Source organism: Octopus sinensis, linkage group LG14 (assembly GCF_006345805.1).
Source record: "Octopus sinensis linkage group LG14, ASM634580v1, whole genome shotgun sequence".
Classification (NCBI taxonomy): domain Eukaryota; kingdom Metazoa; phylum Mollusca; class Cephalopoda; order Octopoda; family Octopodidae; genus Octopus; species Octopus sinensis.
This window is the reverse complement of record NC_043010.1, coordinates 59,387,228-59,404,797: the sequence shown is the minus strand read 5'-3', so window position 1 is coordinate 59,404,797 and position 17,570 is coordinate 59,387,228. Positions and strand designations below refer to the sequence as shown.

Here is a 17,570-nt window from a genome sequence, read left to right as displayed (position 1 = left end):
TAATTTTGTCTTTAGATAATTTTTTAGATTTGCATTTAAAAAACCGGAATGTCTGACATTTGATTAGTTCATTAATTTTTATTGAAATGTTTCATTAAACTCTATTGTTAATTTTTTTTTTAGTATAATCTGCATTATTAGTCACATATTCAATTAATCAAATGCTATTATGTAAATATTCTATTCTCATAAAAATAATTTTATTTTATTTTGCCATCAAGAAATTATTTTTATGTAATTACCCCAGCAATTACCCCAGAAATGGCAGTCTCACATGTGACTGCCATCTGGAACAGCGTTACTCTTGTATGGTGCTTCCTCCATTTACGATATGCAGCATTTTAGGAAATTTAAGCAATGCTTGCAAAGCTTGCGTCTACCACTTAGTTCTTTGGTCTGCATATCAACACTTTCTACTTGATTCTTTCTGGAGCTACTAAATATAAAAATACGTCAATCACATAAAAGTTTTATTTTAATTTTTCTAAATTTCAGTTTCATTACTTTTGAATAAAAAAAAAATTGTGTCTTATTTTGGTATTGATTTGTAATTCAGAACATTATTTAGATCTAAATTTTAGTTTTGTTGAAATTATTAAAATTTTTACTTCTCTATTTTGGTAAGGATTCTTTAGCAAAAGATAGAATTGCATATAAGATAAAGATAATAGGGAGGCAGACTAGATGTTTTATAATATCTCTTTTATTGTGTCCCCACCATATCTGAGTTTAAATACTGTCTCTAAAAATATTGTCTTGAATCTTAATATTTTTAATTGAATAATGATTAGTAGGGGTGGAGTTGTGCTTTTTTGAAAAGAAAACTATTTAGCAGTTAATTTGTTTGTGGGTGAATTAATCAGGAATTATATGTTGTGTGATCAATTGAGGCACTTAGAGTTGCATTAATGTTTTTTTTCTTCTTTTTTTTTTTTGTAAAATATATTCCTTTTCACTGAAAAAAAAAAAGAAAGAAAGCGTATATTGCATCAACCCTAATTGTATTAATTAGTTAATTCTATATTTCAGTTATTGATAAAAGCATTCTAAATTACTGGATTTGAAATCTTGCAGAAAATACTAATTGTTAAGTTTTACCAAAGAGTGAATAACTTAATTATCAAATATGCTCTTACACTATTTATATACAATAATGAATTTTGAACAAATTATGTTTTATCTCCAAAAACCTTGCTTCTTTCTCCTGTTTTTAGATCCTTTAGGGAACAAGTAAAAGCTACAAGTGAAGTTGTTGTTGCATCAGTTTTGTTCAGATGCAGAATATGAAGGTTGCTGACTCATTCTTTGGGAGCAAATTCTGATTCAGAACGCTGAATGTACCATACTCCACTGTTGTCTTGGATTATGTTAAACAATCTGTTATTCAGTGTTCTTGTTTGTGTGTAACCACAGATTGGTCTCAGTTGACCAGACCTAGTCATGTAGTGTTTAGCTAAAAGCATGCATTGTAACAGTAGCAGGATATTCAATCAGGTTTGCTGTCCAATCAGTTTCGATAGGTTTAGAAATGTTGGTGATGCAAGGTAGAATGAATTGCTTGGGCTTCATTAGTAGGGTAGAAATAGTAGTAGAGTCTTCTAAAGATTAGGTTCATTTGCACAATGTTACTATGATAGGACTTTATCAAGAATGGAATCTTTCAAGATAATTTGATTTGAGAGTGTCATCTAATTATGGATTTAACCATATTTTGCAGTGAGTAAAATGACTCCCTTCCTTTCTAGATTATTTTATTGCACTTTTTCATTGCTAAATTCTGCTGAGGACGACTTTGCCTTTCATCCTTTCAAGGTCGATAAATTAAGTACCAGTTGCATACTGGGATCAATCTAATCAACTGCCCCCCTCCTCCAAAATTTCAGGTCTTGTGTTTCGAGTAGAAAAGAATATTTAAAGATCCTCATTAGATGACTAATTAATTTGTACTTGTTTTTGATGGATAACATTGAAACTCCGACGTCTGGCAGCTGACTTGGCAGACACCCATAAAATTATTAACCATCTTACAAACAATAACTCTGAGCACCTTCTCAAACTCCACCTGTCTAACACCTGTGGACATGTTTACAAATTCAGAAAACAGCACAGCTCCCATGACTTTCGGAAACATTTTTTTCATGCTGAGAGTTGCTGAAGCGTGGAACAAACTGCCAGCATCAATTGTTAGTTGTCGGAGCACTGCATCCTTCAAAACTTCCATGCTTCCTGAGATTTGCCAACACTACACCTGATTTTCTCCCCTCCATACACATGGCAAGCATGTATCTGACTCATACACTGTTCACTTCCCAGACATTTGTACATTACTGCATATACTTTATACGCACTTTTTGACAAGTTGTGGTGCACCTGAGCACTGTATACAATAATTTTATTATTATTATTATTATTATTATTAAAAGCAGCCATCTTCGAATAAGCACAAACGTGGTCAATGGAACAGGTTCATTAAGAGAGCAAAGACTGTAGCAATTTGCATTGTTTCAACCTAAAAGTTGCAGTTGACCCAGTCCCCTTCATGTGCTGCCTTGTAAACTTTTTTGGGTACGGATTCTCCAGCTCAGTCACATGTTTCTACCTGAGTGAGCCTCATGTGATTGTTCTGTTAGAAATAGTACCTAAATCCCCCTCAAATCCCACCCTGCCATCTTAAATAAGAGAAAATACATTAGCTAACGTGTTCTTAAAAAGACAAGATTGACAAGACTGAGATTGACTAGAGACTGAACATCATCATTGCTGTTGTTGTGGTTGCTGTCATTGTTGTTGCCACTGACGTTGTCATTGTCATCATCATCATCATCATCATCAACAGCAGCAGCAGCAGAAGACAAATTCACCAAGTGGTTCTCCCTGGAAGTAGATGTCACAGGGCAACATCTAGAGAAATTTTAACAGATTTATCAAATTTGCTAAATTTTATATGAATCCTTCCTAATTTCATCATTGTGATCTTCCTTTTATAGCCATCCAATTTCTATACTGGCAAGCCTGGCTGCATAATATACTGTTCGTAAATGTTTTGTTTTACCAAAGAATATATATAAAACGTGTAAATTTCATCTGCTTTATATTAGAGTATTTGTGTAAAGTAATGTCTGCAAGAATATTTGTTGTGAAAGTTTGATTGTGACAACTCCATTGCAGGTGCAACTACAAAATCAACAAACATCAGCCAGTAAACATTCCATTATATCTATTTATTAAATGTTAACAAACATGTGTCTAAGTGGTACAAATAAACGAATGAGATTTGCCAATAAATATGCAAACAGACATATGGAGAGAGATGGATGAATAATAATAGATGAGTGAACAGATACTGACTGATGGTTGTCGGTTTTATATCCTCTCCATTTTCTTATTTGCCTTATATATATATATATATATATATATATCATCATTTAATGTCCACGTTCCATGCTGGCATGGGTTGGATGGTTTGACAGAAGCTGACTAGCTAAAGGGCTGTTCATTCTCCATATCTGTTTTGGTTTGGCATGGTTTCTATGGCTGGAAGCCCTTCCTAACACCAACCACTTTACAGAGTGTACAGGGTGCTTTTACGCAGCACTGGTATGGGTGCTTTTTATGTGGCACCAGCACTTATGAGCCAGCAAGATTAGGGAGGCTCAGCTGCAGAGGGCTGCAAGGGATGAACTTGCATGCTTTTTACTTAGCTTGGCACGTCTTTTCAAGCACAGCAAACTGCTAGGAGTCTCAGCCCCCTGTCAATCCCTCTGTGACTCCTGACATTTGTAGTCCCTTTCCCATTACTTCGTTCCACATCTTCCTGGGTCTACCCCTTCGACATGTTTCCTCTACAATTAAAGATCGACACATCTTGATGCAACTGTCCCCTTTCATATGCATCCTTTGCATCTGTGTTTGTCCCTCACCACTGCTTTACAACTGGAGTTGCTGTGTTTATGCCCCCCATAACATAACATAAGTACCAGGCTATAAAACATACAAGTCCTGAGTTTGATTTGTTTCACTAAAACCCTTCAAGGTGGTGCCCCAGCATGACCACAGTCAAATAACTGAAACAAGTAAAAGCGAAACAAAAGATAATAGATGCAGTTTTATCGACAACCTTCATGTCTCTATCATCACAGACCTGTGAGTATACAGTAAATTTTTCCTGCTTCTTTATAAGTACACTGATCTCACATTTCATCCATTTGAACACATCCACTCAGACACATTCATGTATTCTTTGCCTCCACATCCACATATCAATGTTATACTGTTGCACAGACTCATGGCTACACAACATGCTTACAATCAACAAAGGTGGTCTGCTGCTGCTGCTACTGCTACTACTATAATTAGTGAAGAATCACTACTGTCTTCCCCTTACTGTCCACCTCAATCCCAATGTACACCTCACAGTTCCACGATAAATCTGGCAACCGTAAATAAAACAAAATTTATGAACACCCAAAATATGCTGCTATTTTCAACCCAAGAGACTATGCAGTGACCGCAACTTCACCCATTTACCTGGGACACAATTCATATAAGCAACACAAGCCAACACCAAAGCACACATCTTACACCACCACCACCACCACCACCACCACTAAATACTAAATCACACTTAATAGCTTCTACGTGTGTAACTTGGAATCCTAAAATCTGCTGCTGTTCCCAACTGGAAAAGTTACGTCTACAGCATGACTGTGCCTTCCCTCTTCTTCCAGGAACTTGATCCCTATTAAAAGCATGACTCCAAGCCACCACCAAATCCACAGTAGAAACATCCCTTACAGTAGCAATGCTGGTCCAGAACTCAAAAGTCTCCCTGAATGCAGTTTCTGTAGAAAGAGCTAATCAGCCAGGCATGTTTATATGGGGCATGCCAGTTGAAAGCATGCCCTGTATTAACCCACTTCTACCTACTAGGACTTGATTCCGTGAGATAGATGGCTACTAATGCATAACAAAAGCAAACTAACAAAGCAGCTAAAATATCAAACACTTTCAACTGATGAAATAAAGAAAAAAATATATGAAAATAAAAGAACATTGAACTGGACCCAAAACAATATCTCATGGAAAAGAAATTTTGTTAAGGGAACACTGAGCAACGGAAAATATAAAATCTATTCCTAAGTTGTTTTTTCACTTTGCTAAAGAAAAATCAACCCCACATAACCAGACTGACTCTTGAATAGATCAAACTGGATCATATAGCAATAAGGATCACTCCATTGGTTACGATGACGAGGGTCCCAGCTGATATGATCAAAGGAACAGCTTGCTCGTGAAATATAAACATGCAAGTGGCTGAACACTCCACAGACATGTGCACCCTTATCGTAGTTCTCAGGGAGATTCAGCCATGACACAGAGTGTGACAAGGCTGGCCCTTGGAAATACGGGTACTACTCACTTTTGCCAGCTGAGTGGACTGGAGCAACGTGAAATAAAGGACACATCGTATCGCTGGGAATTGAACTCACGACCTTACAACCGTGAGCTGAATGCCCTAACCACTAAGCCATGTGCCTTGACTACATAGCAATAATTCATCACAAATACGCACACTGTTGAGTCATCAGTATAACAGTGCATTTTCCCAACCTATGCTTAACAAAATAGTACACATGTTTGATCCCCAGAACCCAACTGCAGAGACACATCTAAAAATTAATGATATTATGAAAGATGATCTACTTACGGCTATTAATGAACCAGATTCAAACTCAGCATTCTGTTAAAAACGTGCATGAACAGCCTTGCAAAACCCTTAAAGATACTACTTGAAAAGCTGCATGGTATAGCAATAGTAACATGCATTACAGAAGGGAGGTATGTAGGGCTGAAGCTTAAAACTACAGATTCTGTTTCTTTCACATCTCACATGTCTAAAATTATCGACTGAATTGTCTGTTAAAAAAATAATTACATATCTTGAAGAAAGCAGCCTCTTTGATGAAACACAACATGGTTTTCAGACTGGACAAAGTTGCCTGTCACAACTATTCCAGCAGCATAACACTGTTCTCAATAATCCCTTGCATATACCTTGATTTGGCTAAAGCATTTGACAAGATTGATCATGGAATCATCTGTCTTAAGTTAAGGGGTCTTGGTATTGCAGGAAAACTCCAAAAAATGACTCTTTGGCTTCCTGCACAGTAGGAGTCAATCTGTTGCTGTAAATGCTTTTCTTTCTGCCAAGTCACCTTTAATAAGTGGTATAAGTAAAAATACTCCTCTAGTACTGTTCTGACCTCAGCTACAGAATTCATACATTTTCTGTCCAAAGGATTTTGAAGATTGCAGACTAAATGACAATCAGATGGGGCTATGTCCAGCAAATATATCAGGCGGGGCATTGTTTCCCATTCAAACTGCTCCAGCCTTTGGAATGTCATCCTTGCTGCATGTGACTGTGCATTATCCTGATGGAAGGACATCTTGTGTCTTGAAACCAAAGACAGTCAATTCCTTTCTGACTTAAGCTGTTCACAGTTGATCTTTCATATCCCACCAAACAGATAACAACACCTTAAGTGGGCGAAGACCTTCTTTAGCCTGGGGTGCTGTTGCTTCTCCTTTCCCTACCCACTGTCTTTGGCACTTGACATTTTTATAGAGAATCCATTTCTCATCCCTATTCAGTCCAGAAAGGGTTCATTAGTAACATGTGACAGCAATTAGACTCAGAAAGTTTATAAAGAACTCATTAACCCAACTTGCTGACTTTTCTAATGGAACATAGGTGTCAATGAATGGTTGGATGACCAAATCCAAGCTTCTCTGCTAGTTCTCAACAGTTACGATGGGATTTGGTTCCATCAAGGTTTGCAGGATGTCCTTGTCGAGCTCTACAAATCTTCTAAGATGGGGCTCATCTTCTAGGATGTAGTTTCCGACTTGGAATTTCTGGAATCACCTTTAACACTGGCTTACACTTATTGTCCGATCCCCATATACTGTGGTAATATTTCTTGCACTTTCTGTTGCTGAATATGCTCCTTTGTCACTTCCGTTATAGCTTTGAAAAAATAACTGTTAAAATCGAACTGCACCTGTTATATAGACGATTGCATAATAACCTTATAATACTAAATCATCAGAAGGAAAATGAAGTTTAATACATTGTTGGTTACCTGCATCATTTTGTTAGAGTTAAGTTGAGAGCAGTTTTATTCTGATATATATATATATATATATATATATATATATATATATATATATATATATATATATATATATATAATAATAATAATAATAATAATATTAGGGAATATGATTCCAAACTTACAGGGAAAAATTCAATTTAGTAATACTAAATCAAATTTCACAATATATAATATATATATATAAATTAGAGAAGAACCATCATGTAGCAATTCAATAATGATATACTTAAATCATACAATATTGAAAAAAATAAAGATACGATAAAACGTTTACCTAGAACTAAATAAAGTACGAAATAATAAATAAATATTATATAATTAGTAAATAGACTACACGTGTTTCGTGGCTATATTTTCAAACTGATTACACTAAAATCAATTCAATTTAAATATTGTCACTCATCAGGTACAAGATAAAAACAATAAAATAATTAAATGAATCTATGTATATTATCTTATAAGAAAATATACATATATTATATATATAAATATATATATAAATAGATTGTTGCCAGAGCCACTGACTGGCTCCCATGCCAATGGCATGTAAAAAACACCATTCGAGCATGGTCATTGCCAGAGCCGTCGGACTGGCTCCTGTACTGGTGGCACATAAAAAGCTCCATTTGAGCATTGTTGATGCCAGTACCACCTGACTGGCCCTCGTGCAAGTGACATATAAAAGCACCCACTACATCCTCGGAGTGGTTGGCATTAGGAAGGGCATCCAGGTGTAGAAACTTTGCCAGATCAGATTGGAGCCTGGTACAGCCTCCTGGCTTGCCAGCCCTCCGTCAAATCATCCAACCCATGCTAGCATGTGAAAGCGGATGTTAAACAATGATGATGATGATAGCTAGATAGATACAGATAGATTTGTATATCTGTATCTATGTGTGTGTGTGTGTATGAGTATGAATTATGCATATGTGTGCACATATTTGTGCATAGGGGGAACTATTTTCCAAAGGAATATATTGTCATAATTTGAATAAGTCATTTGCCTTTTATTTACGTCCATATTTCCTGGACCCTGCTTCCTCCTCAAGTTTTGTTGTGTTGTTCATTTTGTGAGGGGGATGAGAATATATTTATGATAATTCACTGTTAAGCATTTCAGAAATTTTTTTTGTCACTTAGAAATCCTCTGACTAATTTATTGATTATTTCAAACAAACAACAATATATATTTGTTTGTTTACCAATTTTGCCAAAATCCATTTACGAAAAATATATAGATGTGAGATTGATTGCAGATACATTAAATATTCATCTTGACCAAGTCACTACCATTGCTTCCATTTTATATATAGGTCAGGAATAGGGGTGGGGAAATTTTATTCACTCTTTAAATTCTGACTAATATTTTCTGATACAAAAATAAACACCACTGTAAAATGTTCAAAATGTGTGTGTGAGATCATCATCATCATTTAATGTCTGTTATCCATGCTGGCATCGGTTGGAATATTTGACAGGAGCTGGGCAGCTGCCCAGGTTCCATGTCTGTTTTGTATGGTTTCTACAGCTGGATGCCCTTCCTAATGCCAACCATTTTAATTATTTCTTTTTTGCCCACAAGTGGGCTAAATATGGAGAGGATAAACAAAGACAGACAAAGTTGATTACCTCGATCCCAGGGTTTAACTGATACTTATTTGATTGGCCCCGAAAGGATGAAAGGCAAAGTAGACCTCAGTGGAATTTGAAATCAGAACGTAACGGCAGACAAAATACTGCTAAGCATTTTGCTTGGCGTGCCAACGATTCTGCCAGGTCACTGCCCTATTTTGATGAGTGTACTGGGTGCTTTAACACAGCACCAACATGGGTGCATTTATGTGGTACTGGTACAGGTGCTTTTTATGTGGCACCAGCACCCATGAACCTGCAAGGTTAGGAATACCCAGCGGGATAGGGATGCAGAGGACAGCCTGTATGGAAGAACAACCACACTTTTACTTAGTTTGACATATCTTTTCAAGCACAGCAAACTGCCAGGAGTCTTGGTCCCCTATCATCCCCTCTGTGAGCCCCAACATCTGTAGGTCCTTTTTCACCACTTTGTCCCACATCTTCCTGGGTCTACCCCTTCCACATGTTCCCTCTACAATTAGAGATCAGCACCTCTTGATACAGCTGCTTTCATTCATACACATTACATGACTATACCAGTGCAGTCTTCTCTCTTGCACACTACATCTGATGCCTCGTATACCCAGTTTTTCTCTCAAATCCTTTACACTCTTTTGTATATGCACACTGACACTACCCATCCAGCAGAGCATACTGGCTTCATTTCTTTCAAGTTTTAACATATCCTCAGCCGTCATGGTCCATGTCTCACTGCCATGTAGCATAGCTGTTTGTACACAAGCATCATACAGCCTGCTTTTCATTCTGCGGAAGACACCCTTTGTTACTATCAGAGGCTGTAGCTCTCTGTACTTTGCCCATCTAGTTTTATTCTAGCAGCAATGCTTTTGGAACAACCTCCCCCCACCACTTCTAACTTGGTCACCTAAGTAACAGAAACTGTCCACTACTTCTATGTCACTACTATGACATTTGAGGGAGTCTGTTTTTTGTACATTCCTGGTGTTTAATGTACTTGCACATTTGCCACATGTAAAGACCACTTTCTCTGTTAGTGTCCAGTGATACCACTGCACCTCTTATGTGTCCATAGCTTGCACTGGGTACATCTTGTGGAGTTTCTCCTGAAACCTTTTCTGCATATTGAGCAGAACCATCTCCCTGAAGGGATCTGTGATTTTTTTTTGTACTTATCGATACTTGGTCTTTGCTAAATTAACTCTAAGGACCTTTGATTCCAGACCTTGCTTCCATACCTGAAATTTCTTCTCCAGTTTTGGTAATGATTCAGTTATAAGAACAAGGTCAACAATGGAGAGGAGCTCTCAAAGGCAGCCAGTTTTGAATTCCTATTATAGCTTGGAGAACCATGATAAACAAGCGGGGACTAAGAAACCAATCCCTGGTGGACTCCTATTTATACACTAAACTCCTTGCTATACTTATTGGCAACTCTCATCTTACAAACAGTATCCTTGTACAAAGCTTTTACAGCTCTCACTAACCACTCATCTATCTTTAGCTTCTGCATTGCCTATCAGATAAGGGAGCAGGGGACCCTCTCAAAGGATTTCTCTATGACAACAAAAGCCAGATACAGAGGTTTATTTTTGGCCAAGCATTTCTCCTGTAGTTGCCTCACCAGGAAGAGAGCATCAGTGGTGCTTCTCCCTGGCATAAATCCAAACTGCATGTCATCTATGCCTGTCTAAGGCATCACCTTTGCTTTTGTAGCAGTTGACTATAATGCTGCTACCTCAACCATTGGGTATGACCCCCTCATAGACAACCTGATTAACTCTACAGGTGACCAGGTCATATCCCACTCTGCCAGATATTTTTAAGCATCTCAATGGTTATTCCTGATGGGCCAGAGGCTTTCCTCGTCTTCATATCCTTAATTGCTTTATATATTTAGCTACTGTTGATTCAAATAGCCAAATTCTCTGTTGGGTCCACATTAGGTAGGCTCTCCTCCCACGCATTCTCTACATTTAGCAACCTTTCATAGTGGTACTTCCTAGCTTCCTTCTTTACTGAATCCCTAACTGCAAGTGAGCTATCATCCATCCAAATACAGTTCTCTCCTACTGTATCATTATTTTCTCTGATTCACTGTCTTGCAGTCTAAAACACTTCAAGCCTTTGGTCCTCATGTCACAGAATGTTGGCAAAACTTCCTTCTTTCTGCTTCTCCCTTGGCCAGGTATACCTGTCTTCTAACCTACCTCCTAGCTACCTGATATAGTCCTCTGCTACCACCATTCTTCCAGTCCTTTCAAGCCTGTTGCTTTGCTCTAATAGTCTTCTCAAGCACAGCATATTGCCTGATGATTGAAAGGTACTTTTAAACAGGCCGGTTATGCTACATGGCTACTATCTCACTTGGTTTGCCGGGTCTTGCGTATCTCCAAAGGTCTTGGTTGCTTGTTATTGCCTCCGTGAGGCCTAATATTCAAAGGTCGTGCTTCACCACCTCATCCCATTTCTTCCTGAATCTACTTCTTCTACGGGTTCCCTCCACTGTTAGGGTGTGACGTTTCTTCACACAGCTGTCCTCATTCATTTGCAACACATGTCCATACCAGTGCAGTCATCTCTCTTGCACACCACATCTGATGCTTCACATGTCCAACTTTTCTCTCAGGGCACTTACATTCTGTCTTGTATGCACACCGACATTATACATCCAGCTGAGCATACTAGCTTTATTTCTTGCAAGCTTACGCATGTCCTCAGCAGTCACAACCCATGTTTCACTGCCATATAGCATGGCTGTTTGCACACATTCATCATACAATCTACCTTTAACTCTGAGTGAAAGGCCTTTTGTCACCAGCAGAGGTAGGAGCTCTCTGAACTTCACCCAGGCTATTCTTATTCTAGCTGCTACGCTCTCAGAGCATTCACCCCTGCTACTGACTTGGTCACCTAGGTAACAGAAACTATCGACTACTTCTAGTATTTCTCCCTGGCATCTGATGGAATCTGTTTTCTGTACATCTTTGGTGTTTATTACCACTGTGTACCTGCCACACACAAAAACTGTCTTCTCAGTTAGCCTTCTTTTGATATTGCTGCACCTCTTATGTGTCCATAGCTTACACTGGGTACATCTTATTTAGTTTCTACCTATGCCTTTTCTACAGATCGAGCAGGGCTATTTCCAGAAGGGATTTGTGATTTGTTTGCCTTCTTACTTACTAAGACTTATGTGTGTGGCTCAGTTGAGGGAGAGGCCAACAAAACTCCTTGTAACACCAAAGATGAACTAAAGGCAAGGATTATGGCAGCCTTGACCAACTTAAACAAGGAGACCATCCAGAAGAGTTGCTGGGGATTCCAAAATTGTCTGGAGGCTGTGGTTGAAGCCAAGGGCGATTTTATTGAATAAATTTACTCTTTAGTACTTCAAGATATTTTATGGTAAATATATCTGTTAAAATGAGATACCAGTGTTATTTACTTTTTTGCATAATTTAGACGACAATTTATTCACCGTATCATGTGTGTGTGTGTGTGTGTCCCACCACCACCACCACCACTTGACAACTGGTGTTGGTGTGTTTATGTCTCTGTAACTTAGTGGTTCGACAAAAGAGACTGATAGAATAAGTACTAGGCTTACAAAGAATAAGTCTTGGGGTCGAATTGCTCGACTAAAGTCAGTGCTCCAGGATGGCCACAGTCAAATGACTGAAACAAGTAAAAGAATAAAAAGAATATATATATATATAAGTTTATATACTATATATACATTTATATATATATATATATATATTTTTTTTTTTTTAAAAGGTTGAATGTGAGTTCATCCTTTGTTGGACTGTTTAATAAGTTAAATCATATACTTGATATTTACACACACACACACACACACACACACATATATATATATATATATATATATTTTTTTTTTTTTAAAAGGTTGAATGTGAGTTCATCCTTTGTTGGACTGTTTAATAAGTTAAATCATATACTTGATATTTACACACACACACACACACACACACATATATATATATATATATAGATAGATAGATAGATAGATAGTGGGAATTGAATTGTGACTAAGCTCACATCTTAAACTCATTTCATTCTCTGAAGCACTTTGCATTTGGTTTTCTTCTTGCTGCTGACATCTCGTTTATGACTCTTAAAACCTGCGAGGGACTCGCAAGTCATTTCACATTGATTCCGAGTCAGTTTCCCAGCAGTTGCAGCCTGATTATTCAAAATGTTGGGATTGATAATGCTGAGTGAGTCCACTGAGTGAGACCTACACGTTTTATTACAGAAATTGCATGAGAGATCATGCTGGATGAATGGTGGGATGGTGTAGTCTCTATGACTACATTTATGGCTGAGTATACCTACCTTTAAGTACCAGGCATGACCACACCTGTCTCATGAAAGAGACTCTTTTGTGTCCTCCCATATACTTACCATTACAACTTGGTGTATGCCACACTGTTGTTCTTGCATCCGTTAACACCAAGCAACCAGATTCCTTCACAATGCTTCACCTGATGCAAGGTTTGCCCAGGTGCTAGCATCGATATCGATCGTTTTAAGTGTATCTTTAAGGTTGCTGGTGATATACTTGCGTGGCTTGCACTAGGAGTGTTTTCCTTGCTGCAGCTCACCATACGGCACCAGTTTTGAGATGCATGTCGTCTCCTCTAAGTGAAGAAGATTACCAGACCGCCCAAGCTGGAGCTTCGTGATCAGGGACATGATACTCATCTTTTCCACCAGCTGCAATGCTTTCATATCATGTACGAGATCTTCAGCATATTACGCAAACATTGCCAGTAGAATCACATGAGACATTTCACACACACACACATACACATGCACGTGCACAGACACAAGCACACACAGACACAAGCACACACAGACACGCACACACAGGCACGCACACACTGACATGCACACACAGACACAAGCACGCACCCACATATACATATATGTACATATACATATACATATAAGTATATATTATATATGCATATATATATATATATATATATATATATATATATACACATATATATAATATATATGCATATATATATGTATGTATGTATATATGTATACACAAATATAATATATATGCATATATATATGTATGTATATATATATATATACACACACATATATAATATATATGCATATATATATGTATATATATATACATATACATATCTATATACATATAAGTATATAATATATAGGCATATATATATATAAGTATACATACATCTATATATACACACACACACATATATACACATACATATTCATACATATATGTGTGTGAGTACACACACACACACACACAAATACATAATACACATGTATATACACACACAAACATCTATATATACACAACACACATATATGTATGTTTGTATATGAAGATATCATATAGATACACATGCATATTATACGTATGCGGTGTATATACACATATATTTATACACCTACGCACGCACATTTACATTTGCATACATGCATACACACATCCACACTTACATATCTGCATAGATGCATATTATATACATATACATATATATATATATGTCTAAGCTTTGTTCTGTGAACTGCAGATAGAAAGAAATTATAGATTCTATTATTTGCTAAGATATTGAAAATGACAATGGTTTATTCTGGCATCAGTGTGAATGGTAAGTGAAAGAGAGAGAGAGAGAGAGAGAGAGAGAGAGAGAGAGAGAGAGAGGGAGAGAGAGAGAGAGAGAGAGAGAGATCGTGGATGTCAGAAATCGAAGCATATTTCATGCCTAATGAAGCTGAGATCAAGCTCAGCTGGCAGACTACTACTACTACCACTACTACGACTTCTACTACTATTTATGTTCATCGGGAGACAGCTAAAAGCTCTCTCAGTGTTTGTTTCCTTCTTTTCCTCAGTGTGTGTGCATGCATGCATGCATGCATGTGTGTGTGTGCATATACATACTTATACGTATATATATATATATATATATATATATATATATATATATATATATAAACTATATAAGCAAGCTGTGGACAATATGACTAGGTTTGTGGTCTCTGAATGTGTGTGATGGAGTGAGAGAAGGAAACTACTACAAAAATAAATATATCTCCTAACCAGGCAAGAGAGGGATTTGCTTAGCATTTAGAGAGGGGGAGGGAGAGAGAGATGGAGAGAGACTACGGACGTGTGTCTCCCCCACCCCACCCCCACCGGCCTTCATCACTGTCGGGCTGCAGCAGTTGAGAGCTGGCTACTAAGGTAGTCGGCTACAACAAAGTGTAATAATGATTTTCAAGGACAGGCGTGTTCTGTTCATTGATGCGGTTGTGGCAGTGAAAAGTGTTCTGTAGTTGCAGTCACGAGACACTTTGAGATTCATTGAGAATTCTCACAGCAACAAACATCACACGATAAGCTTTCCACTTGGCAAACGTTGACGCTTCAAATCTTGAATATAATTACCAACATTTATATCAATATTTTTTCTCTTCCTCCTCCTCATCATTATCATCATTATCATCATCATCATCACCACCGCTGCCGCTACCACCACCACCACCACCACCACCACCGCCACCACCATCATCATCATCATAAGCAGCAGCAGTGTATTTTTGCTTTCGTAGGAATCTCTTCATATGAAAGCAAAAATACACTGCTGCTGCTTATGATGATGATGATGATGGTGGTGGTGGTGGTGATGATGATGATGATGATGATGTTGACTGTGCAAGAAACTCCCCCTCTCCCCACCCAATGCCAAAATTTCCATTTGTAGTAGTTTCCGAGCATTCTCTGCTAAGGTGGTTACTACTATGGAACCTATTCTCAACCCCATACAACAACTTATGCCAGAATGCAAAAAGCAGACATGGAGAATAGTGATGATGTTGTCGATGTGGTATTGATGATTGAATATTGTAGTTAGAGAAAGTATCAGAGCAGCAGCAGCAGCAGCTCACTTGATTTTCAGCAACTCTCTTGCACAGGAATAACTGCGTACTTCTATATTCAAACTTAAATGTGTTTAATATTGATTTCTAACATAGGTACGAGATCGCAAATGTGGGAAGATGGGTAGGATTCAATCAACTTTAGTACTAAACTCATACTTATATTATTGTGCATGGATGGAAGGCAAAGTTTTTTTCTCAGCAAGATTTGAAACTATATTTGCGTGGCTTGTATATATATATGTGTGTGTATATATATATGTGTGTGTGTATATATATATATATATATATATATATATATATATATAAGTATACATACATGTATATATACACATATTCATACATATATATGTGTGTGTGTACACACACACACACAAATACATAGTACACATGTATATACACACACAAACATCTATACATACACAACACACATATATGTATGTTTGTATATATAGATATCATATAGATACACATGCATATTATATGTATGCGGTGTATATACACATATATTTATACACTTACGCACGTACATTTACATTTGCATACATGCGTATACACATCCACACTTACATATCTGCATAGATGTATATTATATACATATATATATATATATATATATATATATGTCTAAGCTTTGTTCTGTGAATATAAAGGTACATGATGCAAGGCAGTTAGTCTGCCGCTTTACCAATTTTGCCAATCTGTAATAGTGACCTAGCTTTTGCAGTAATGAGATTGGCTTAGAAACAGATTAGATTGTTGTTGTTTAGCCCCAGTCCAGCAGACCTGTGATCAAAGGTATTCCAGCCATAATCATCTCACTTTTTTTTCTGGACAGCATATCAAGAATCCAGAATGTCTTGGTTTAAGACAGAATGATGTAATTAAGATACAGTAAATTGACTTGTAGAGGTTCTCTTATTGCAGCAGTTGGGCAAATGGTTTTCATTTTTTTATTTCAAAATCTTCCTCGGTTGCTTTCCATTGTACTTCAGTCAATAACAGTAATAATTTCTTGTTTTAATTCAACCTCATTTATTTTTAGTAAAAGGGTTTTGTATTGGGTTATAACCATAAATAATGTAGTTTTTTCAATTGATGAACTAAAAGTTGGAGGGGGATGGGATAAATTACTTGCATCAATTTGCTATAAAAGCAGGTAGTAATTATTTTACCTTCTCTTTATTCTTAGTGCAAGTTTTAAAGAGTGCAGTTCGATTTTAACAGTTATTTTTTCAAAAGCTTTAATGGAAGTGACAGAGGAGCATATTTAGCATATTTTACTTTATGAGTTCAATAAAGGCAACAATGCAATGGAAAGAGCAAGGAATATTAATGCAGAATATGGGAATTGGACAATAAGCATAAACCAGTGTCAACGGTGGTTCCAGAAATTCCAAGGCAGAAACTACAGCGTAGAAGACGAGCCTCATCCTAGAAGATCTGTAGAGCTCAATGAGGTTGTCCTGCAAACCCTGCAACATCGTAACTGTTGAAGGACTAGCAGAGAAGCTTTTATTTGGTCATTCAACTATTCATCAACACCTGCATGCCATTGGAAAAGTCAGCAAATTGGGTCAATGGGTTCCTCTAATCATGTGCAGAGGACGAATGTGTGCTTTTCTTTGCTGTCACATCTCACAAATGAACCTTTTTTGGACCAAATAGTAACCGGTGATGAGAAATGGGTTTTCTATAAAAATGTCAAGCACTGAAGACAGTGGATAGGGAAAGGAGAAACACCAGCATGCCAGACTAAAGAAGGTCTTCACCTATGTAAGGTGTTGTTATCTGTTCAGTGGGATGTGAAAGGTT

At 37.2% G+C, this 17,570-nt stretch overlaps 1 protein-coding gene across 1 annotated transcript in view; it reads right to left on the bottom strand.

The window, feature by feature from the left end:
• The window catches only part of LOC115218956 (protocadherin beta-15), a 112,823-nt gene that overhangs the window by 71,287 nt on the left and 23,966 nt on the right, over positions 1-17,570 (bottom strand). The window lies entirely within an intron of this gene.